Source organism: Protopterus annectens, chromosome 5.part0, assembly GCF_019279795.1.
Source record: "Protopterus annectens isolate FY-2018-M chromosome 5.part0, PAN1.0, whole genome shotgun sequence".
NCBI lineage: Eukaryota > Metazoa > Chordata > Ceratodontiformes > Protopteridae > Protopterus > Protopterus annectens.
In genome coordinates this window covers 1,401,661,629-1,401,685,925 of record NC_056735.1, presented here as the reverse complement: position 1 = coordinate 1,401,685,925, position 24,297 = coordinate 1,401,661,629, and the positions used below count along the sequence as shown (strand labels likewise).

Sequence of the window (24,297 nt, the reverse complement as noted above, 5' to 3'; positions counted from 1 at the left end):
TATAAATGCTCAATTAAATTTACAAATGCATCAGAGAAGTTTGTGCATTTCAGTAAGGTAAACAGATAGTCCCAACTTACTGAATCAAATGCTGAACCTATATCAAGACTAATAAGTGTTAAATCTTTCTTTTTCCTATTTGCAAAATCAATTAATGTTAAAGTTCTTCTTATATTATCAAAAGTATTTCTATTTACAATGAAGCCTGTCTGATCTATATCTATAATGCCGGGGATGATTGTCTTCAATCTATCAGCAAAAATACTCATAAACATTTAATAATCAACATTAAGTAATGAGATGGGTCGATATGAAGAACATCTAGTTGGATCTTTATTAGGTTTTAACATTGGTGAAATAAATGTATATTGCCAAGATGGGGGTTATTAACTCAGTTTGGGCCAAAATAAAAACCTTATGTATTAATGAATATGTAGTTTTAGAAAGGATTTTATATATCTCTGGTATAATACCATCATTACCCGGTGCTTTGTTTGATTTAAGCTTATTTATTTGTGTAATAACTTCTGTATATGAAATACTCTTGTCCAATAGTTTAATCTGTTGTTTATTAAGCTTTTATTCATGTTTGTGGTTATAAACTCCTTTATTTTATCTTTAGGTTCCATGTTAATGTTGTTATGGTTAATCTTGTGAAAGTGATTTCTAAATTCATCCAGTATTTCTGGTATACTAGAAACATTCTTCTTTTTCCTTAGAGAAAAGATTTCTTTGATATGGTTTTGTTTATTCAATCTTTTGTTTTATTTTTAAGTCTATGTAAGTATTTGGGGCTTATTGAATAAGACAAAACTTATATTTCTCTAAAGTTATTTTAACTTTATGAGTTAAAATTTCTTTGTATTTCTCATTTAGTTTGTTTATTTCTTCAATAACTTTCTTGTCCATAATATTTTCTTTATTATTATGTTTATAAGAGTCTAATTTACTTTGAATATCTAACAATTCCTTATCCCAAGATTTCCTTTTATTATTATACCATCTGATACTTTGTCCATATAGATATGATTTTAAGGCATCCCAAACATAGACAATGGAGACTTCAGGAGTATTATTTATGTCTAGAAAATGTTGTACTTCTGAAAGTATATATTCTTTATAGTCTTTTAGCTGAGTTAAGTATGCTAGTATCCTTTTGATCTGAACATTATGAGTATTTTTTATCATGAATTCAAAAACAATTGAGTTATGTTCAGATATAGGACATGAAATGATTTTGGAATTAATTAAATCTGTTACCATCTGGTTAGAAATAAAGACCCTATCTATTTTTGAATAAGTTTTGTATCTGTTAGAAAAAAAGGTGTATGGTAATGATTTTGAATCTATCTGATTATTAATATCATTCAAATGATAAGAATTAGCAAAATCATTTAAATGTTTTGCATTAGATGTAATTCTTCTTTTCCTTATAGTGGTAGTATCACTTTCATGTAGTATACAATTAAAATCACCAGCTAAAATAATACCCCCTATAGAGAATGATATGATTTTATCAATATGATGTTTCACTGTATTAATACCAATTCCAGGTATCCAATATACATTAATTAAAGTGTAAGTCTTCCCATTAATTTGTATTGTAACCATACAAAACATTCTTTTGTCATCCTGATAAGACTTAATGGTTTTAGGAATGGGCATACTTTTATTCCATAAAATAGCCACTCCTCTTTTTTTCTGAGTGTGCTCTGAACTAACCAATACTGTATACTTATTAGTGGCTAGTTTATCAATATCTTTTTTCAAGAGATGGGTTTCTTGCAGGAAGACTAGATTGGCCTTGTGTAAATTAATGTATCTTATTAGGCTTGCCCTTTTACACGGATTATTCAATCCATTAATGTTTAAAGAAATTCCTTTTAAAGATGTCATTTGGCATTTTTAAAATTCAAGAATCTTATGATCGAAATAACAAATAACAAGATAAATAATGTTACATCTCCTCTTTTAGGTGTGCCTTTAAATATAGCTGTATTTATTAAATCTCTTATGGGATTTTGTATAGGATTCAATTTTGTTTGTAGTGACAATGAGTGTACAAAATATATTGTGGATGTCAAAACTATATACATATAACAATGAACAAGTGAAAATAATGTAAGGATTAAACCTTGCATCCAGCCTGAGTTGAAAACTCCAACTTAGAGTAGTATTTACTACTCAAGTTAACCCCTACCCTAAGCAGCAGTACCTCAGCTACCACCTTATCAATTTAATACTAGTTATATTTAACTGAGGTTAACAGTTTTCAATTCAATTATCTATCAAGACAAAACTACACATTTGGTAAAACAGCATCATATAAACTAAAATAAACTTTTTTTTTTAAAACTGTTCATACTACTATATAGATCTATGTAATATATAACACTTGTATTCAAATAGCATTCAAATAATCTTGATGTTAGAAATCAAGAGGAGAGAAAATTAGGTTCTAACATTCATTTAAATCAAAAACTTTGGCTAATATGATTCAGACATTACATATATTAAGATGCATCTATTTTCTGTCATGTGAATACTATTAACAGCTTCCAAAAAAAAATCTTGAATTGTTTGTATATGAGCATTTACTTAAACTCATTATTGTCAATAGAGTAAAATATTGTATTAATAAAAATTATTATAAATCATATTGCATAGTTATGCAAATTCTCAGAAACACTTGCATTATTAAAAAAAAAAAAAAGCCATCACACACATACACACAGACACACACACACATACATACACACACACATACACACACACACACACACACACACACATATATATATATATATATATATATATATATATATATATATATATATATCTGATCTCACTGAGTTATGTCCTTGTTGAGCACTATCCTATTTGCTGTCCCTAGAATAAATATGTCTGCTTTATAGAAAATAATGCACAGCAAACACATTTTAGTAACCAGATTTTACAATCATGCTAACCTACTGCTTTAAAATATATCACATGACATTTCTTCCAGAATAGAATTATAAAATTGTTTATGCTTGTCAATCAGATGAATTAAATGAATTGTAATAAAGTATATGTTTGGAACAGAAGTTTTTAACACAGATTATTATGCTGCTGTTAAGTAGATTTTCAAAAACATTTAAATAAATGTTTCATTTTCTATGCCTTCTAAAATAAGACATTTACTTACTACAAGAAACTACATCATTTAAACTCATTATAACTGACATATTTTATGAATAGAGTATTTTTCCTGAATCTGTGGTGTGTCAGTATGATAACTAGGTCAGAAGTTATACTAACTGCTTTCAGTTTCTCTGTGAGAATTCTGTGAGTTGAAGCTTTTGAAGTAGTTCATGGACACTGTGCATGAGACAGCCCACATCCCAGATTGTCTCCCTTAACATTTTGGAGGGAAACTTATTAAAACTTGTGACAAACATTCATTTTGTCAATAGAGTAAAATATTGTATTCATAGAAATTATTATAAATCATATTGGATAGTTATGCAGATTCTCAGAAACACTTGCATTATTATATAAAAAAAAGCCATCACACTCACACACACACATACACATACATACACACACACACACACACACACACACACACACACACACACACACACACATATATATATATATATATGATCTCACTGAGTTGTGTCTTTGTTGAGCACTATCCTACTTGCTGTCCCTAGAATAAATCTGTCTGCTTTATACAAAATAATGCACAGCAAACACATTTTAGTAACCAGATTTTACAATCATGCTAACCTACTGCTTTAAAATATATCACATGACATTTCTTCCAGAATAGAGTTATAAGATTATTTATGCTTGTCAATCAGATGAATTAAATGAGTTATAGTAAAGTATATGTTTGGAGCACAAATTTTTAACACAGATTATTATGCTGCTGTTAAGTAGATTTTCAAAAACATTTAAATAAATGTTTCATTTTCTATACCTTCTAAAATAAGACATTTACTTACTACAAGAAACTACATCATTTAGACTCATTATAACTTGCATATTTTATGAATAGAGTATTTTTCCTGAATCTGTGGTGTGTCAGTGTGATAACTATGTCAAAGGTTATACTAACTGCTTTCAGTTTCTCTGTGAGAATTCTGTGAGTTGAAGTTTTTGAAGTAGTTCATGGACACTGTGCATGAGACAGCCCACATCTCAGATTGTCTCTCTTAACATTTTGGCGGGAAACTTATTAAAAACTAGTGACAAACATTCATTTAGTAGTGTAAATGTATGTAAACATGACAAAACCTTCACAATGCATTCCACAGACCATTACAGCCTCTTACTTCTTTTCAGAAAGAGAAACAAATTGAATCACAGCTTGCCATTAAATCTTCAGATATTTTGACTGGTTATGAAACAAAACATTATAACTGACATATTTTATGAATAGAGTATTTTCCTGAATCTGTGGTGTGTCAGTGTGATAACTATGTCAAATGTTATACTAACTGCTTTCAGTTTCTCTGTGAGAATTCTGTGAGCTGAAGATTCTGAAGTAACTCATGAACACTGTGCATGAGACAGCCCACATCTCAGATTGTCTCTCTTAACATTTTGGCGGGAAACTTATTAAAAACTAGTGACAAACATTCATTTAGCAGTGTAAATGCATCTAAACATGACAAAACCTTCACAATGTATTCCACAGATCATTACAGCCTCTATGTAAGTGAAATTAAGCCCAAAATTACCAACAAGCAATAAAACTCAACATTCTTCTCCCAACTCAATTTTCATACAAATCCTATTATTCACTGTGCCCACACAATCAAATGCATTTCTATATATTAATAAAGAAAAGAAAAAGAGAGTAGAAAATAAAAGGGAGTGAGGCAGAAATAAAAAAATGTAAGAGAAAGCTGTAAGAAGTATATACAATGGAATGTTACTTACTGTTTATATTAATAGAGTTAAAAATAAAACATATTATTTACTCTTATTTAATTCTGATTATTATTAGTTAAAGCATAACAGATTAATGTTAAGTTGTCAATCTCGCCTTCATTCTTGCTTGATGGGTTCGGAGCCGATCCTCGGCTCCGACTCGGCACTTGCTAAGCTCGAGAGTCACTTTTACCAGCTCGAGGCAGCCCCATATCCCATGATGCAAGGCGGTAAGTACCTAGATCTCGTTTGCCGCTTCGCTGATGAGGTCCTCCTTTTACCAGCTCCTGGTAAGTGATTTTTACATTACTATTTTTGCCCCTTTCTTCAATAAAAACTTTATATTTTTAGTTTTAACACAGTTTTAGTGCCTTTCTGACAAGAATTTCCCTGTCTCCTTAAAAACTCTTAGTCAGACTTTCTCCCATCCCATCCCCCCCCCCCTTGTTAGGGTGTGTGTGTGTGTTTATTATTGATAGTTTTTGATATATTAAATTTAATTTCTTGGACTGGTATTGTGTGTGTGTGTTTCACCATGTCTAAAGAAAGGGTCTCAGGCTTTAAGAAGTGTGACTCGTGCTGTCAGAAGATGTCTCTGACAGACGGTCACACTTCTTGCCTTTACTGCCTGGGGCCTCTTCACCTGCAGGACTCCTGTGCTATATGTCACTCTTTCAGCCAGAGAGTCCTGCAGGAAAGAAGAAATAAATTAATTTTGAGGGGCCTTCTTAAGCCGGAGGGCTCTCCAGCTAAGTCGGCTCCATCTAAGACTTCAAAGTCTTCCAAGGCCCAGGCTTCTGTGTCCAAGCCTGTGGCCTCGGCTCCGACTCTTTCTGAGTCGAGATCGGCTCCAGCTGGAGCCGATTCTGGTTTGCCGATTCTGGTTCGACCACTTCGGTGTCGGCTCCGATCGGTTCCGACCACCATGTGGCTCAGGCATCGGTGTCGGCTCCGATCGGCTCCGACACCGTTGCTTTTGTGGCTGTATCGGCTCCGGCTGGAGCCGATGCGTCGAAGCTACCTGTCGGTGCCGATAAATTGTCGGCTCCGGCAATTTCTGTGGTTTCATCGGCTCCGATGGTTCCTTCGAGGAAGAGGTCAAGGTCCCCTTCCTTGGAGCCGATACTCTCGGCTCCGGCTTCACCTCTCCTGTCGGAACGGAGCCATCGGAGCCGATCTTCAAGGTCATCCAGGCTTTCTGACCATGATTTAGAGAGAGTGGTCAGTAGACGTCTAAAATCACAGGTACTGGCCCAAATGCTACATAGTCCGTCTCAGCAGACGACTATTAGTCCATACCCCATTGCAGTTCCTCCTTCGACTCTACCCCAGAGTTTGGAGTTGGAGTCTTCGGGAATGGTTACTGCTACGGCTGAGGGACAGATACCCCCTTCTGCTCCTTCAGCCTCTACTCTTATCTCCTCTTCGAGACCTTCCTTAGAGGGATTTGGTGGCCGGGCTTCCCTGGTCTCCTCTGAGGGGGTGAGTGGCATCGGACCCTTGTCCGAGCCCTCTCTTCCCCTTGGAGCCTCGGCCTTGGTGAGCTCGGCTCCGACATCTGCCTCGGAGCCTTCCCTTTCGGTGGGTCCTGGAGTTCCTAGTTCTTCGGAGCGGGTTCTCTCGGACCTCCCTGGGAGGGGAGCCTTCAAGGTGATGAAGAGTGTGCTGGCCACTGGTCTCAGCCAGCAGTCTGTTCCCTTAGCTCCTCCCTCTATAGTGCCTGTTGACATCTCTGCCACTTCTCTTGCTCCAGGACCCGGAGATCCTCCGCCTCAGGTTTCCCCACTGGGAATATCCCCCTCTTCCGAGGATTCTCCTGATTTGTCGTGAGATCCTCCACGGAAGAGGACCTGTAAGAGGAAACACGTAGACTCCCCCGAGTCTATCACTTCAGATACTGACTTAGATGAGTCAGAGGGATCCCCAAGATCCCCCTCTGAGGATGTCTCCTTCTCAGACATCCTAGAACTCCTTAGACAGAGGGGAAACTGGCCCACCAATAATCCCTCTGAGGATGAGTCAGTATACCTGGAGGCGTTTGGATCTCGGCCCTCCACCTCCTGGGTGTCTCCGCCTTTCGACCCCCTTATGCAGGTTATTGCCCGAAAGGGATGGGCTGCTCCTGACTCTGTAGAGCCAGTCCCTAGGAGGCCTTCTAAATTTATTACTGCCCCGTCGGACAAGCAATTCCTCACAAAAGGTGTCCCCACTGATGCCATGGTGGTGGCGGCTGCCACTAAGAAGGAACTTGCAGATCCTTCTGTACCTGTCCATCCTCCTAATAAGGACTCTAGGACCATGGATAGATATGGTAAGCAGATGTTCTCTTCAGCGACCTTTGCTATGCGTTCGCTGAACTGCCTATGTCACTTCACCAGACTCCAGAGGGATATCCTTAAGGAGCTAGGTGAAGTAGTACAGGATCCTACAGCTGCAGGGGCTCAAGAAAAAATTGCTTCGCAGCTAGGAACCCTTAATTCTATTGCTAACTCCTCCATGCGACTGATATCTTATGCTGCTGATGGAGCGAGTAGGGCCGCAGGTACAGGTGTGGCTCTTAGATGCCAAGCCTGGATGCGGCTATGTAATTTTGCAGATCCCTTTAAGGCATCCTTCACAAACTCTCCCTTTGATGGGTCAGCTTTGTTTGGCCCAAAAGTGAAGGAAACGTTGACCAGGTGTGAGCAGGACAGCAAAACTCTTTCTGCCGTAGGAGTCCGTTTTTCCACCCCTTCTAGACCTTACCCCAAAGGACAGAAGGGTGGCAAAATGTGGTTCCGCAAATCACAAGGAGTCACGCCGGATTCACGTGGTCAGTTTACCCCTAGAGGCAGAGGGGGTAACAACAACAGACGCCACTCTAGAGGCAGAGGGGGTCCACAAAACCAGGGAAACAGAGAGTCTCCCTCTGACAAGCCCTTTCAGCATCCCTGAGATGTTGTCCGGCTGTCCCTCCTTGGAGGCAGTCGGGGGAAGACTATCACTGTACCCAGAAGCCTGGCGTTCCCTCACTCAAGACAGATGGGTACAGTCGATCATATCCGAGGGTTACAAAATTCCTTTCGAGGAAAGTCCTTTCTATCCCTCAAATTCCCTTCCAGATGTACCACCCGGTCTAAGGGAAATTGCAGAGTTAGAAGTCTTAAAACTACTGCAAAAAAGAGCCATTCAGCCAGTTACAACAGGCCATTCAGAGCCCGGAATCTACTCAAGGTTCTTTTTGGTCTCCAAAAAGACGGGAGACTGGAGACCAATATTGGATCTCAGCAGACTCAACAAGTCTGTGAGGAAGACAAGATTCCGAATGGTCACTCTTCAGTCAATTCTGCCCTTCTTACAGAAGGACAACTGGATGTGCTCAATAGATCTTCAGGATGCGTACTATCACATAAAAATTCACAGACGCTCCAGGAGATTTCTCCGCTTTCGGCTGGGGTCCAGTCATTTCCAGTTCAGAGCCCTGCCCTTTGGTCTCACTACAGCCCCCAGAGTGTTCACCAAATGCATGGCAGTGGTCACGGCTCACCTGAGACGTCAAGGATTCCAGGTGTTTCTGTATCTCGACGACTGGCTCCTTTCAGCCACCACCAGGCATCAGCTTGTTCAAGCCAGGGATTACACAATAAATCTTTGTTCTCATTTGGGCATCTCGATCAACTTCAAAAGTCATCCTTATCACCCTGCCAGTCTATTACTTTCATAGGCAAACTTAAACACTGTTCGGATGTCAGCTACCCTTACAGATCAAAGAGTTTCAGACATTCAAAGTCATGTCAGGATCATTCTAGCCAACAAGAAAGTACAGGCCAGAATGGTTTTAAAGGTATTACGCCTCATGGCTGCGGCCATTACTCTTCTTCCCTGGCTCGCTTCTACATGCGCCTTCTTCAGTGGATGTTGTTCACTCAGTGGTCTTACCAACAACTTCCAATGCGTCACCAAATTCTGGTGACACAGATTTGCAAAATCATCTTGCTTGGTGGATCACTTCTCCCCAGATTCACCAAGGCAGACACTTTGTACCCCATCCCCGTAGCCACTGTCACCACGGATGCCTCCCTGATCGGGTGGGGGTCATTATCAGGGCAGGATGGTTCATGGGACGTGGCAACCGTTCGAATACCACCTGCACATAAATGTCCTAGAGATGAGAGCAGTGCTTTTAACGTTGCAAGCCCTCAACGACTTTCTTCCCATAGGGACAATTGCAGTCCACACAGACAACATGTCTGTAGTTTGGTATATCAACAAACAGGGCGGAACCAAGTCCTACCCCTTGTGTCGAGAAGCGCTCAGACTTTGGCAATGGGCGATCTCCTCTCATCGGTTTCTGGTAGCAACGCACATCCCTGGGAAAACCAACATTTTAGCGGACAGATTGAGCAGAGCTATTCTCATGCCTCACGAGTGGTCTCTCAAGCAGTCTATAGTGGAAGAGATTTTTCTGGAATGGGGTCGCCCATGTTGCGATCTTTTTGCTACTCCCCAAAACAGCAAATGCCCAGACTTCTTCTCTCTCTTCCCTCTGCCAGGCCATCCCCCCAGAGACGCTCTGACCCAGGATTGGCCCCAGGGACTTCTTTATGCCTTTCCTCCTTTTCCTCTGATCCCTCAAGTTATCCAGAAAGCTACCGTTTTGAGAGCCAAATGATTCTCATTGCTCCTTATTGGCCTCGACAAATTTGGTTTCCGTTCCTCCATCATCACCTTTTGGTGCAGCCGTGGCATCTGGACCCAGTGCCAGATCTTCTGATTCACCAATCCGGTCAGCTGCACCGGTCTATCCCTTCTCTCAACCTCATGGCATGGTTGCTCCACTTCCTTCCTTAGCCAGGCTTCCTTTGATCTCTAACCCCATTAGAGACATTCTAGTAGTTTCCTTAAAATCCTCTACCAGGAAGATTTATACAAGCAAATGGAAACGTTTCTCTTATTGGGCTAAAGCTAAGAATATTGATCCCTTCACTGCTCCAGTTCAGGCAGTTTTGGATTTCTTAGTGGAGGTTTTTCATGCAGGCTCCTCTTCTTCCACAGTTAGAGTTCAATTGGCTGCTATCTCGAACTTTCATGTCGGGTTCGCAGATCACAATATTATGTCCCACAGGCTTTGTAGAGCCTTCTTGAAAGGAATTTTCCTCCTGAAGCCTCCAGTCAGGAGTCCTCCTCCTCAATGGGATCTAAATTTAGTGCTGACATCCTTGATTCTCCCCCCCTTCGAGCCAGCTGTTTCTTGCTCCCTGAAATTTCTTTCATGGAAAACCTTATTCCTAGTAGCTATTACATCGGCCAGGAGGGTGTCTGAACTTCATGCTCTTTCTGTTCGCCCCCCCTATTTGGTCTTTCACAAAGACAGAGTATCATTGAGAACTAATCCGACCTTTTGCCTAAGGTCGCCTCAAAGACTAATTTGAATCAATCCATTGATCTCCCTGTATTTTTTCCAAACTATTCAAACAGATCGGAACAAAAACTACATTATCTTGATGTCCACCGCCAACTCAGATATTATTTGGACAGAACTAAACAATTTAGGAAATCCGATCAACTCTTTGTTTCCTATGCTGATAACAAGAAAGGCCTTCCTGTCTCAAAAGTGACCTTATCTAGATGGCTTTCTTCTGTCATCTCTGAAATTTATCGGCTCGGGAAAACAGCTGTGCTCAAAACCTAAAGCACATTCAACCAGAAGCTTAGCTACTTCTACAGCCTTTCAAGCTAGACTTCCTTTGGACACTATTTGTGCAGCGGCTACTTGGGCCACTCCTCATACTTTTGTTTCCCATTACAAATTGGACTTGGCCTCCAGGGACAGAGCCAGTTTTGGCTCTACAGTCCTCAAGAGTCTGTTCCATTGAGCCACCCAGGATAGAGGTGCTAGGGACGCGTCCCATCAAGCAAGAATGGCGAGATTGACAACTTAACATTGAAAAGTTATGTACCTACCATAACGTTCCATGTTAGTTGTCTTCTCTCCTTCTTTCTTGACCTCCCTCCTTCCCCCAGGCCTGGACAGACCTTTTTCCACAAGGAATTATTATGCTAAAGACCATACAGAGCTGGTCCTTCTTCCATCCTGCAGGTTTTTCTTTCTTCTTTCTTCCTTTGGGAAGTGTTTATGCTTGGTGCTATTGCCCTTTTGTCATCAAACGAGATCTGGGTACTTACCGCCTTGCATCATGGGATATGGGGCTGCCTCGAGCTGGTAAAAGTGACTCTCGAGCTTAGCAAGTGAATGGAGCCGAGGATCGGCTCCGAACCCATCAAGCAAGAAAGAAGGCGAGAGAAGACAACTAACATGGAACGTTATGGTAGGTACATAACTTCTCATTTACAAACAAGCATAAGCAGTATAATCAAGAAAGTATAATTAGAAATAGCATTTGAAGAACTTATAAAAACTTTTACAAGGAATAAATATGTTATTATTCTATTAATGATATTTTCATTACTGTTCTCTCCCTGCCCTCCCCCACCCTTTACCCACTACATAATCTAAATAGAATGTCATTGTTTAAACAAAGAAAATAATAAAAGGAGAAGGAAAAAAAGGTAAAGATAAAAAATGTATCAAATTACTAACCTTACTTCTTTTCAGAAAGAGAAACAAATTGAATCACAGCTTGCCATTAAATCTTCAGGTATTTTGACTGGTTATGAAACAAAACATTTCTTTGCACATAGAGAATAACTTTGATTAAATCTTTTCCAAAATATTTGTGGCTTTCTGGAAATGCAGGAACTATATTCAAAAAGATTAATAATGAACTAAAATGATGAGAGAGAAAAAAAACATATAACAAATCATTTGTTTTTTAGTCTCTTCTTCTTCTCTGAAGTCTTCCACGAAGCTTCAGTTGCCAATCTCTTTAATGAAGAACTAACCCATTCCATTTCTTCTATTTTATCCAAAATCCTTTTTCTTTGACAAACAGTAAAGCAGAGTCTAAATCATTGAAAACCTTAGGACCATCAGGAAGGAAGATTTTAAGCTTGGCAGGAAACAGAAGGTATGTTTTAAACTGTGCTTTTTTAAGCTCCCTTATTAATGGCAGAAAAACTTTTCTTTTAGCTATTACCATGGAAGAATAGTCATTGTCAAAACGCACAGTTGTCTCATTAATCTTAACAGGAGCTTTAGCCCAAGCAGATTTAAGAACCATCTCTTTATCAAAAGATGATAGAAATCTAACTATAACTGATCTAGGATATTTTTTGTTAGAGTTAGTATTAGCTATAGATCTATGTGCTCTTTCGATATCAAAAGAGAATGCTTCTGGTAAGTCTAAAGTTTTAGGGAGCCAAGTTGTTAAAAAAGAAGTAATATTGTTACCTTCAATATTTTCTGGCAGTCCAAAAATCCTAATGTTATTGCGCCTAGATCTATTTTCCAGGTCATCCAGCTTTGTTTGTAAATGTGTATTTTGTTTCAGCAGAAACTCAATGATGATTTCCTCTTCTTGGATTCTATTTTCCATGTCATTCACAGCTTCTTCTATGCCTGTCATCTGGATCTTCTGTTGTTGCAGGTCTGTATGTAACAGGTCTATTTGTTTTGTAGTTTTTTCTATGAAGGTGTCTATTTTAGTATCCATTTTATCAGTAAGTTGCTGGATTATAATTATCAGAGACTGAAGTTCTTTCTTGATGCTGGAGTCTTGAGAATTTGTCTTACTGGAACTCATTTCAGACTGATAAACTGACAGGAAAATTTCCACAGTGATTTCTGACAGGAATATTGTTAAGATTTCCTTTCTTTTTTAGATATAGTTCAAGAACTATATAAAACAAACGTATTTAGAAAGAAAATTACTTCAAAAATTAATTTTTTAAGTAATTAATTCCTGTCAGTGTAATGAAATTGGTGGAGCTGAAGAAATCTGCTGCTATCCTGTGTTCATCCTTGGCCACGCCCCACATGTTGCACTTTTTGAATTTTGCACAAGACTTTTTTCAATATGCCAGATATGTTTATTTTTACTGATCTAGTCCATTGTTCCTTCAAATGCATTCAGGTAACTGATGTATCTTAATAATAATCTGTTCTTAGAAGATAATTGTTATACATAAAAATTGGTTTTATTATTTCATATAAAATTAAGCTTCTTTCTGATTATTCATAAGCAGTACAACCAACTTTCACACAGTTCAGGTCAGCTCATAATATATGCTGAAAACAGCAAGAAAATGTGTCAACAAATTAAACAAACTGCAAAACAACAATGCATCAGTGTGCACTTAGAAGCAGTAAAACTGTTTATCCAGAATGCAGTACTGTTTATTTGATTGATTGTGTTTTGTTAAGCATGCAAATGAACTGGTCCTTTAACTTTTTTTTAGCCACAATTTGATGTAGAGGCACAGTTAACAGTGGCATAAACTAAACAGAAGCTCCTCAGCCCAAAAGCCACATATGAATAAACCCTAAAAACAAAAATGACCAAGAAAGCCATAATCTTTATTATACAGTTAAACAAGTATTTTCATCTTCAAAAAGCTATCATCAGACTTAGAGTAGTACATCACAGAGCTAAAACTTATTAATAGATGACAGACAGATTACATGCGTCTAACATGCCAATCATTAGTGGTAGAATGCTCTTCATATTAATATTCCTTTGAAGTCAACTATTTGTAGTGCTAATTGCATAGTCATGTTCAAACATGTTCTCATTGTGCTTGTGGGTAAGTACATCCTACATGAAAAGATTGACACTGATCATAATAAACTATATACAGCACATGTTTAAACATGTTGTTGAAATATCCCGAAGAAACATATGCTTTATTCCTTAAAATATATTTAACAGTATTCTAAATAAATACACATTGTAAGGGAAAAAAAGCACATGCAAAAGTTTCCTCCTTTTTATTAGATGTAATAATAGTACTTTTCTATTCCAAACAATTCATTAAAGTTATGAGATCTTTTAATTACAATAACTAGGCAAAGCGTTAGTTTGGCTATGATATTTTCATACCTAGTTAATAATCTGCAGTTCCTGAAAGTAATACTTTTGGTATTGTTTTTTGCTGTATCAGTAGTGAACGGTAGAAACATCACCACGCTGGCATCCCAGCTATTTTTGCTCTGGCCTGTCTGGCAATTTTGAACCAGCTAATGTGGTTGATGTAAAGTGTCTCTATCTTTTCTTTCATGTCATATATTAACGAGTCTATATACATTTCTCTCCAGGAATGCATCTACCAACTTGCTACTTTCTTCTAAAATGATGTCATCCTTATCACTTAATCTGCTTTGCTTTATCATTTGGCATTTGATAATTTTCCTTGTTAACATCTTAGTAGCTAGTATAATGCTTAGTAATTAGCCATCATCTTATGGAAAGGGAAAATAAAATTTTTTAGACTGTTTCTGTAAATGTGAATAGTATTAAGAATATAGTATGAAGGATAGGGATTTTGGAGTGGTGTAATACATGTGATGTAGATGTAGATGTAATTATATTAGAAGATGCATTTTTTTAACAAATGAAGAAAGATTACAAACAGAAACTATGGTGAGAAAAATAATCTAGAACTTGGGAAATGAGAGATGTTCTGGAATAGCCATATTCTGTAGAACTACAGTAAAGATATTGGATGTAACTTTAGCAAAAATTGGAAAATTAACCACTGTAGATTTAAAATGGAAAGAACAAGTATATAGGATTAACACATTATGTGCTTATACTAATTGTAAAGAAAAGGAAAGCTTATTTCATCAGTTTTAGACTATTTTGTGATTATGAATATTATAATAACAGAAGACTTTAATTGTGATTTCAGAGGCAAGCATAAAAACAAAGAAGATAATATAAGAAAATATTAGAAGTTGTAAGACATGGTAAGTTAAAAATTTGGGACAAAAATTAATGAACTTACAAAATGGGTATGTATAGAACCGAACTAGATTAGTTTATAGTATCAGAAGGTTTAGTTATAGAAGAAGGGGAAATCATTGAAACAAGATTTTCTGATAATCTTGCAATCTGGCTATAGTAAGGAAAACAAGGAATATCTATATATATATATATATATATATATATATATAGAGAGAGAGAGAGAGAGAGAGGAATAAAAAGGATAAATGAGAATGCATGGAATGAAGAAGGAAAGAGATTAGTAATACAGTTATAGAAAGATCATATTAATATGAGAACATTTTATAAAAATTGGTTTGAATTGTGACTGATATTTAAGGAAACATATAAAAAATATTTTTACAATGGCAACACAATGTGCGAAAAGCAGAGAAAGAAAAAAGTACAAAATAATGTATAACAATGCATTGGAAGATTTAGAACATAATGATAAAAAGTACTTTGACAAAGAAAAAGAATTATATGAAAGAAATCAAGAAAAATTACAAGAACTGTTATATAAGGAACGATATTTTTTAAAAGGAAAAAGAGAAGAAGTATTGAGTTACTTAAGCAGATTAGTAAAGGAAGATGGTAGTATAATGACATAAATAAAAATGTAAAAGGAGAAACTGAAAGAACTTAGGAGAAAATTATGAATAGCGTGGTACAATATTTACAAGAAATGTTTAAAGAAAAAAGATAGTAGTGAAAAAATGGAAAGTAAAAAAGTTAGCAGAAAAAGAGAACAAGGAATTGGAAAAGGAGATTTTTTTATATGAGTTAGATAAAGTAGCAGGACAAGTAAATATAGATTCAGCTGCAGGACCAGATAGACCAGATGGAATATGGTATGAAATTTATAAAAATCTAAGGCATTTGTAAAAAAATATATTTTTAAAGATTTTGAATGAATAGTTAAATTAAAGTTTTATGTATAAAGAAGTATGCAGTAGAATATTTAAATTCATATGGAAGAAGAAAGATAGAAGGCAAATGAAAACTGAAGACCAATAGTATTGAATAATAATGATTCCTTCCAACCATCCTCAACCCCTTTTTCCCATTTTGTAGATGGGGTTGTAGTGTCACTTCTGCAGTGACAATCATCTCAAACCAAGGTTTACACTGCTGGGTGGCTAGCCCTGCAGTGGTAGTTCATTCACACCACTCACTCGCGCACACACTCTCACCTACAGCCAATTTAGAGTGTCCAATCCACCTACTATATGTCTTTGGAATGTGGGAGGAAACCAGAGCACCTGGAATAAAACTCACATGACCACAGAGAGGATATGTAGACTCTGCACAGAAGGCACCCCACCCAAGAATCGAATCAGAGAGCTTCTTGCCATGAGGCGACAATACTAACCACTTCACCACCGTGGCCACCCTTTGAATAATAATGATTATGAATCTTTATGACATCTTTATGAAAATAATACAAAAGAGATTTGAAACTAAAATGGAAAATATTAAGGAAGATAGTATATGTAGTATAAGGGGCGGCCACAGTGGTCCAGTGGTTAGCATTGCCACCTCACAGTAAGAGGGTCTCTGGTTCAATTCTTGGCTGGGGTGCCTTCTGTGTGGAGTCTGCATGTCCTACCTGTGGTCACGTGGGTTTCCTCCAGGTGCTCTGGTTTCCTCCCACATCCCAAAGACATGCAATAGGTGGATTGGACACTCTAAATTGGCCCTAGGTGTGAGTGTGTGTGTGTGTGTGTGTGTGTGTGTGTGTGTGTGTGTGTGTGTGTGCCTCCTGTGGAAGGTTGGGTGCCGGGCTGGCAACTCAACACCGTAAAATTCCACTGCTAATCATAAGCGGACAGCTGATCCACTGTGGTGACCCCTAACTGAGAAAAGCCGAAAGAAGAAAAAGAAGAAGTATATATAGTATAAGGGAAGGGTTGCCAAGAATTATTAATGATCGAGAAATTGTGGATGATGTTATGAATATAAAAGAGAAAGTGAAAATCATGGGAGGAGATCTTAATAAAGCATTTGATTCAAATGACCATGAAATCTTATTGGTAATAGTGAAACAATATAATATAAGTGAGAAAGTTAGGAAATTATGTATGTCAGTGTATAGTAATAATATAATAAAATAATTGCAAATGGCTGGTTAAGCAAAGAGGTGCATATGAAGAGTGGTGTAAGACAGGAATGTCCAATGAGTTGTATACACTTTGCATTAGTTATGAATGTGATAGTATGTGAAATACATTACAAAATGAAGTAGGAGTGGTATATAACATCTGAAGGGTTAAGGATTCCAGTTCTGTTAACATATGCAGATGGCATTATAAGAATTGCAAAAAACAAAATTTGGATAATTTGAAAAAATGAGTGCCTGGAGTGATAGGGATGGTTTTAAATAAAAGAAAAGTAAAGGTTTAGGTGTTGTCATAAAGGTAGGGATATATATTTTACAATAAATGAAATTTCTGTGTTAGGTATTAATTTTGGGAATAAAGATGTAAGCAGAATTCAAATGGAAAAAAAAAAACAATAGAAGACATAAAACAAACTATCCCTTTTGGGAGAACATATAAATTATCATTCAGAAAAAGGTTTACTTGATAAATTCAGTACTGATGGGAAAATAACATACTCAGCACATGTCACTAACAGTATTTGAGAATGAATTATTGCAGATATTTGTTTTCATTTCTATGGGGTTCTAGAGTAAACTCAATGAAAAGAGGAGTCTTCTATTTAAATAAAGAGAAAGGAGGTTTAGGGTTAATTAACTAACCCCATGGTATATGTTGCTTCATTAAATTTATACAAAGTATAAAAGTGGATAAATGAAAAAAGATGAGAGATTTATAATAGAATTGCATAAATATAAGTATGATAAATGTTGGGGTATAGTAAAAAATAGTAGAAGAAAAAAAGAGTGTATAAATAAAGAAATACAATGTTACCAAGAAAAAATATTTTTGTGGGAAAAATTTGATGATATAGAAAAAGAAGGAAAAGTATGGTATAAGACTGTACTGATAAAACATTATTATGTAAAATAATAGGGAAATCTAACAGATAAAAAAATAAAGCTACAAAAATAACAAGCAAATGATGTAATCAGAAAGTAGAATGTCAAGATTTTTGGTTGAGACTGGTAATAGATATATTGCCAGTAAAAGGAAATATGCTAAACATGTTTACATTGTCAAAAAGAAGAAACTATGGAACATGTGTTTCTGAAATGCAAAATAGTAAAAAAGTTATGGGGAAAACTATGTAAAGCAATTTCTCTACAAACTGTCTACAATTTCTCTAATGAATGTCATATAACTATTTTTATATTATGTCTAATTTTTATAACTATTTAAACTGCAGAAGTTTTTGTTCTATTTTTGAAGACTGTAAAATTATTGTTCTTAAAATTTTTGTAATAATTTGGAGCTTTTCTCCTTGTACTCCACTGAAAAAGGGTTTCTACCTAATTAGACTTACTTAGTAATCAAATATCAACAATTAAATAAATAAATAAATAAATAAATAAATAAATAAAGTAATATGAACACAAATTTTGATGTTAAGATCCATAGACATAATGTTTTCTTAAATCATTCTTAAACATGCAGTCAATATCTTCACCTTAGAAGATGAAACACTCCTGATTCTAAAATTTTGGGGAAAAAAGTGGTAAAGTGCTACCAAAAGCTGAAAATACTACATTGATGGGTCCTGACAACATCACTGGATGCATCTTAAATAATATGAAGTACAATTTAGCCAAACCCCTAACAACACTGTTCAGTCTTAGCTTCCAAACAGGTTTTGTACCAAGCAAATGGAGAGCAGCTATAGTCATTCCCCCTGCATAAGAGAGGATCTTCCACAGATAAGTCTAACTAGCTTCATATGCTAAGCCATGGAAAGCCAAACAATACGGAAAAAGTGCCACACTCAATGCAAACTAAAAACACCAAAAATGGGCACTACTATGTCCTCAGGAAAATGACAGCAAACATCAGCAACTAATAAAACCATTTAATTATTACATAAAGATTGAGTTAAGTGCTTTCATCCAAAGGACTTTATGAGAACTAATATTGAGTGCACCAAATGCATTTAAATAACAAATTAGAAATATCACATGATAAGAATCAACCAATAAAAACATGCCAATGATAAAATACATTATTGAATGTAAGTATGTTAAATATATAAATAACAACACTATTTTGCAAATTCAAGGGTATTAGTTGAGAAACGTGGCTAGAATAAATAAATGAAAGTAGACCTGTATATAAAAACATTGAAAAATTATAAACAAAAGTATGAAATAAAGACCTTGGAGCTCACCTCATACAAACTTCATCATAGCTTAGCTGCCTGAAGTTTAAGTATGCTCCTTAAAGCAACACCATCATTTAAACCTGGAAAACATACACATTTAATCTAATCTGCCAAAGGAGCTATCTATATTCAATTCTGTAGTCCCATGGATCACTCCTGGGGTTAAGTAATACCTGCTCTAAAACAGAAAAATAAAATCTCTTGTTTCCTTTACATTCTAAAAAATGTCTATAAAGAGCATAAGTTTCATCTTTATTAGAAATAATGCTCATAAATTCTCCTACGGAGTGCTCATTCCGTTTTGGCAACATAAAATGTGTGGCAAAAATAACAAAAAGCCACATATATAACCCCTTTGGTGTGACCATTAACATGGGTGTTTATTTTGAACTCATACCCCAGGATTCAATAAACTCCATGTAGGCTTTGTGCAATGGTACGAGATGGTTCATGGCGTGTGGCAAGCACGCAATGCATATTAATGAGGTGCAGCATGCCTAACCCAGGTTTCATAACTGGAAACAGTGTTGCTGGCTGGAAAACCATGTAAGTGAATGTGGATTTCAATTCCTTGTAAAACAGAGCACCTATGATCCGTGGATTTGCACGGAATGCCACAATGATCACCAGGGCTTTACAGATAGCTGTGAATCTGTTAGTTCAACATATGTCCACAAAGACCAACACCATGCAGGGATATTTAACCAGAAATAGGGACATAATTGCCATAGATATCACATAGACATGTGGTAGAATGAAACTCAAACATATCTGTCATCCCCTTTGAGCAAGGTATGGGAACAAAGGCATACATAATGGGGGGGGGGGAAGTTCAACAATAGGGACAGATGTTTAATAATGCCCTTCCAGATGTAGAGAGTTGATAGAATACATAGGTTGTACATTAGCATGAACTACCTGAAGAGCAACAAGTTTGAAATTCAAATGTCAGTCATCAGTTTCTGACTTCACTCCGCAATGACATGCCAATGATTTGCCAGAAAAAATGTTAAGTGGAAAAGATCACAAATATGAGACAATATCTGGAATTATCTGTACTAACCAGGTCAATTGAGAGGTATGCACTCAACTGTCTGCAATACTGAGTCACATCAGTGCAGAGAACATCGCAGTGATATGTCAGAAAGCCACAAATTTGATAATGAAAACATCTGGACATCCTGAGAATGTCTGGACAATTGAGAGGTATAAATGTGAAGTATATGTCCAAACATAGTACAGGAAATTGTACCTACAGTGGAGAGTATTGTAATACCCCATTCTTAGCATTCTGTACTGAAGCTGTGTTAATGATGTTTAAAAGGACATGGGACAACAATGCAAAATGATCAGTCAGGGAATTGTGTGCATTGAATAGGGACACAGAGAAAAATTGTAGGAATGAACAAGGAAAGAGAACAGGTGAAACTTCTTCATGTACAGCAGAGGAGGGCATGTCAATGGAAGATGGTTGTGACAGCTGCACCAAGCTCATATCTATATGGTGCAGTATGGACTGTGCATTAAAAATGTGTTGTCTGTGAGTGTTACACAAGGTGACATACAATGGGGAGAATATCTGTGTGAGACAAGCATCAGAGGGCATCTATCAGTGGTCTGACATACAATTGGGGTAGGGTGCATATTGTGAAGCTGTGCAAACTAATTTGCCTGAATATGAATGTATTCTCAGCAGAGGTCTCCAGCAAGGTGGCCACAGGTAAAGAATCATGGAAAACATTACAATAACAAATAACAATCATGGATAATGACAAATAATATCACCACTAATCCCATGCCTCTGACATAACATATGTGAGGTAGAGTGATAAGAGATGAGTCTACACACACAGACTTGAAAAACTGTTATGATATAGTCACACTGTATGAGGATAACCATGCACACTGTCCTGGCACAGTAACATCTATTGGAGGGACACTGCTATACCTGTATGTGAAGGTATGAGCAATACAGGCTAGTTGCCTTGTGTGCATGGCATATATGTATGGCACAATCCACACTGTCACGAAAGATGTACATGACATTAATTTTGTCAAACACTTATGTATGTAGTATGTGCATAAGCAGAACAGGTAGCACACATGCATCTGGTGTAACAACTTGATTGGTGTTCTGCAGCATCAGACATTCATGTATATTTCACAGAAAGAATACCTAGGAATGGCCAATAAGTTGTATGACAGTGCACTGTGACAAAGGTGGTACACATCAATTACACATCACTGGAAGATGTGTAGGGAGGTACATGAAGAAGGGTGCATTGTACACAGTTATTGGTGTGATGAAGTCTGGGAACCATGAAGTTATTATGGCCTCTGATGTACATGTCCTTTACATACCCAGTAGGTGTGTTACATTCAAGGCAGTAGTCAGCACTGTGACCAAATGCTGGTGTATGTAACACTTACCCTCTACCCAGGACATAGATCACATACCTACTGGTCTGATTATAGGGTGTGATGTCCACATTATACTTGGGTGGTGTGCCTCTTTCCTGATTCAACAAATCTATCCATTTTTTTTGTCAATGCAGGTGTTATCATGGCTGTGGAAGCAGTTTTTGGTATGAGTTGATACTGTCTGTATTATAATAATATCATGGTTGGAGTCAATAGCCCACAAGCTGTGGTCCTTCAGGCAGCTGTTTGGACATAGCATGTGTATGTCATCTGTGATATCCATCACTTAACTACTGGGCAGGAAAGGGCCTAGCAGACATCCCTGATGTACTGACCTAATCACTGGACCTGAGATATATGTCATGTCACACATTTCAGCATAACTATATGCCACGTATGTCATACACTGGTCTACCCATTTGTTGATATAGTTGTTTATGACCACGTATGATAGTGCTGATTGAATACCTCAGTCTAGATTTCTGTCAAATGCCTTGACCTGTTCAAGTTCCCCAAGATGATACTGTTGGCATCATGCATGTCCTCGATGACCTCTTTGAGGCCATCTGTGGGATGTAATGCACCTGATTTAGCATTAACAACTCACACAGGTGTGTGTAACAGACCTGTGTGAGTTGTTAATGCACCTGATTTAGCATTACCAACTCACACAGGTCTGTTGCACACACCTGGAATATTACATGTAGAAGAGGTCCATGATGACATGTTGGTCTACCTCACAGTCGAGGAGAGTCAGGATATCTCTAAACGTGCATGCATCAGGTGCTGTCTCCCTAACTCAGGTGGATACATGTTGATGTACAGCCTTGTATGGGAACATAGGCCATGTGGAGGGTGTATTGAGCTGTGTATTCAACCATATCAGGAAGGTGTATGTGCTGAGTCATGCCATAGATGATCTGTGATGTTGTCACAGCCCATTGATTCTGTGTGATAGGCCTGGATGAAGGTAAGACAGTGCATGCTGCCTATTGTGATTTGGCCTAGGGTTTTGACACAAACACACATTCAGGTATCGTTGAAAAAAAAAAACCCAAGCTGGGGATTAAACTTTACATTAGTTGATGGGTAACCAACTGCCTCACTGACAGAACACATCATGTGAAAATTGGTGAATCAACCTGTACCAGTAGAGGTGTCACCACTGGCAAACCCCAGGGATCTGTGCTTGGCCCTTCACTGTTTGAATTGTATTTCTCAAGAGTTCAGGCTAAGGTATATGGCTTTTGGCCAAGTTTGCTGATTATTGCATATTGTGTGCAATCACTGAGTCCACCAATGGTGATAACATAGTACAGGAGGAGCTAACACACACAACTGAATGGTGACAAAAGCACACATTGTACAAATAAATGCAGAAATGCGTGTTTGTAATGTTTACCATCTGAAAAGTGGAGTTCCATGTTAACCACAGATTGACAACAGTCCTGCCATGCAGAAACCCAGTGATCCAAGCAGTGGAAATACATGTAGATAGTAATGTGAACATTGACCAACAAGTGTCCACACTGTTATTGAAAGCCTATATTGTGCAAATCATAAGTCATGCCATCATGTTAACATCTTATGACATGACAACACTGTAGTCAAACCTCATTACAACATTAATAGAGTATAATGCACTTTTTTTACAGGTACCTCACCAGACACACATAGCAGCTAGGCAGACCACAGAGCTTTCTTAGCAAGATAACATGGGGCCTACAAACCATGCCATCATGTATGTGGATAGATTAAAAGCCATGCCACTGTAATCTTTATTGTTTAGGATAAGGTGACTTCTGCCTGGCCTCCAGGCCAGTCTCTGACCCTGCCCTGGTGAGAGTACTGCATATTCAAAAATATGATATAGAAGATGGCATCAGCAGTGTCTGTTGAGGAGAATATAACAGTGCCCCAGATGAGGTGTAAAATGCTGTCTTTATTGTCAAGCAACAGCACACACACACACACACACACACACACACACACACACACACACACACACAGACAGTTGACTGCAGTGAAAACAGAACCCCATACCCACCTAATTGCACAGATTACAGAAATCAGTACTTTTCACAAGCACCACAGCTCAAATCCACATTGAATTGTGTCAGACAAAACTTTATAGCTGATGACATCAGCAGTATATGTTTAGGAGAAGATAACAGTGTCCCACATGCAAGTGTAAAATGCTCTCTGTAATGTTAAGCAACAGCTCACACACACGCACAGTTGACTGCAGTGAGAATAGAATCCCTAACTAGCTAATTAGTCTACAGAATCCAGTACTTTCTGCAAGCACCACAACTCAAGTCCAACCTGGAGTGTGTCAGACAACATTTTATAGCTGGTGACATTAGTTGTGTCTGTTGAGGAGAAGATAACAGTGCCCCACATGCTGGTGGAAAAATGCTCTCTGTAATGTCAAGCAAAAGCTCACACACACACAAACACCCAGTTGAATGCAGTGAAAACAGAACCTCTACCTATTTAATTTCACAGACTATAGAATCCAGTACTTTACACAAGTACTACAGCTCAAGTCCAACATGGAGTGTGTCAGACAACACTTCATAGCTGATGGCATCATCAGTGTCTGTTGAGGAAAAGATAACAGTGTCCAACATGCTGGTGTAAAATGTTCACTGTAATGCCAAGCAACAACAGCATAAGTCTGATTTATACAGGAGTGCAGGTGAACTTATACTAGATGACATCAGCAGACCATGTGGGGGACAACAGGTTGGGAGGTCTGCATAGGCACATAGCTTCA

General features: G+C 37.4%; 1 protein-coding gene across 1 annotated transcript in view; it reads right to left on the bottom strand.

The window, feature by feature from the left end:
- Window positions 1-24,297, bottom strand: part of LOC122801694 (cytidine monophosphate-N-acetylneuraminic acid hydroxylase-like) — a 700,032-nt gene that overhangs the window by 6,759 nt on the left and 668,976 nt on the right. The gene's annotated exons all lie outside the window — the stretch shown is intronic.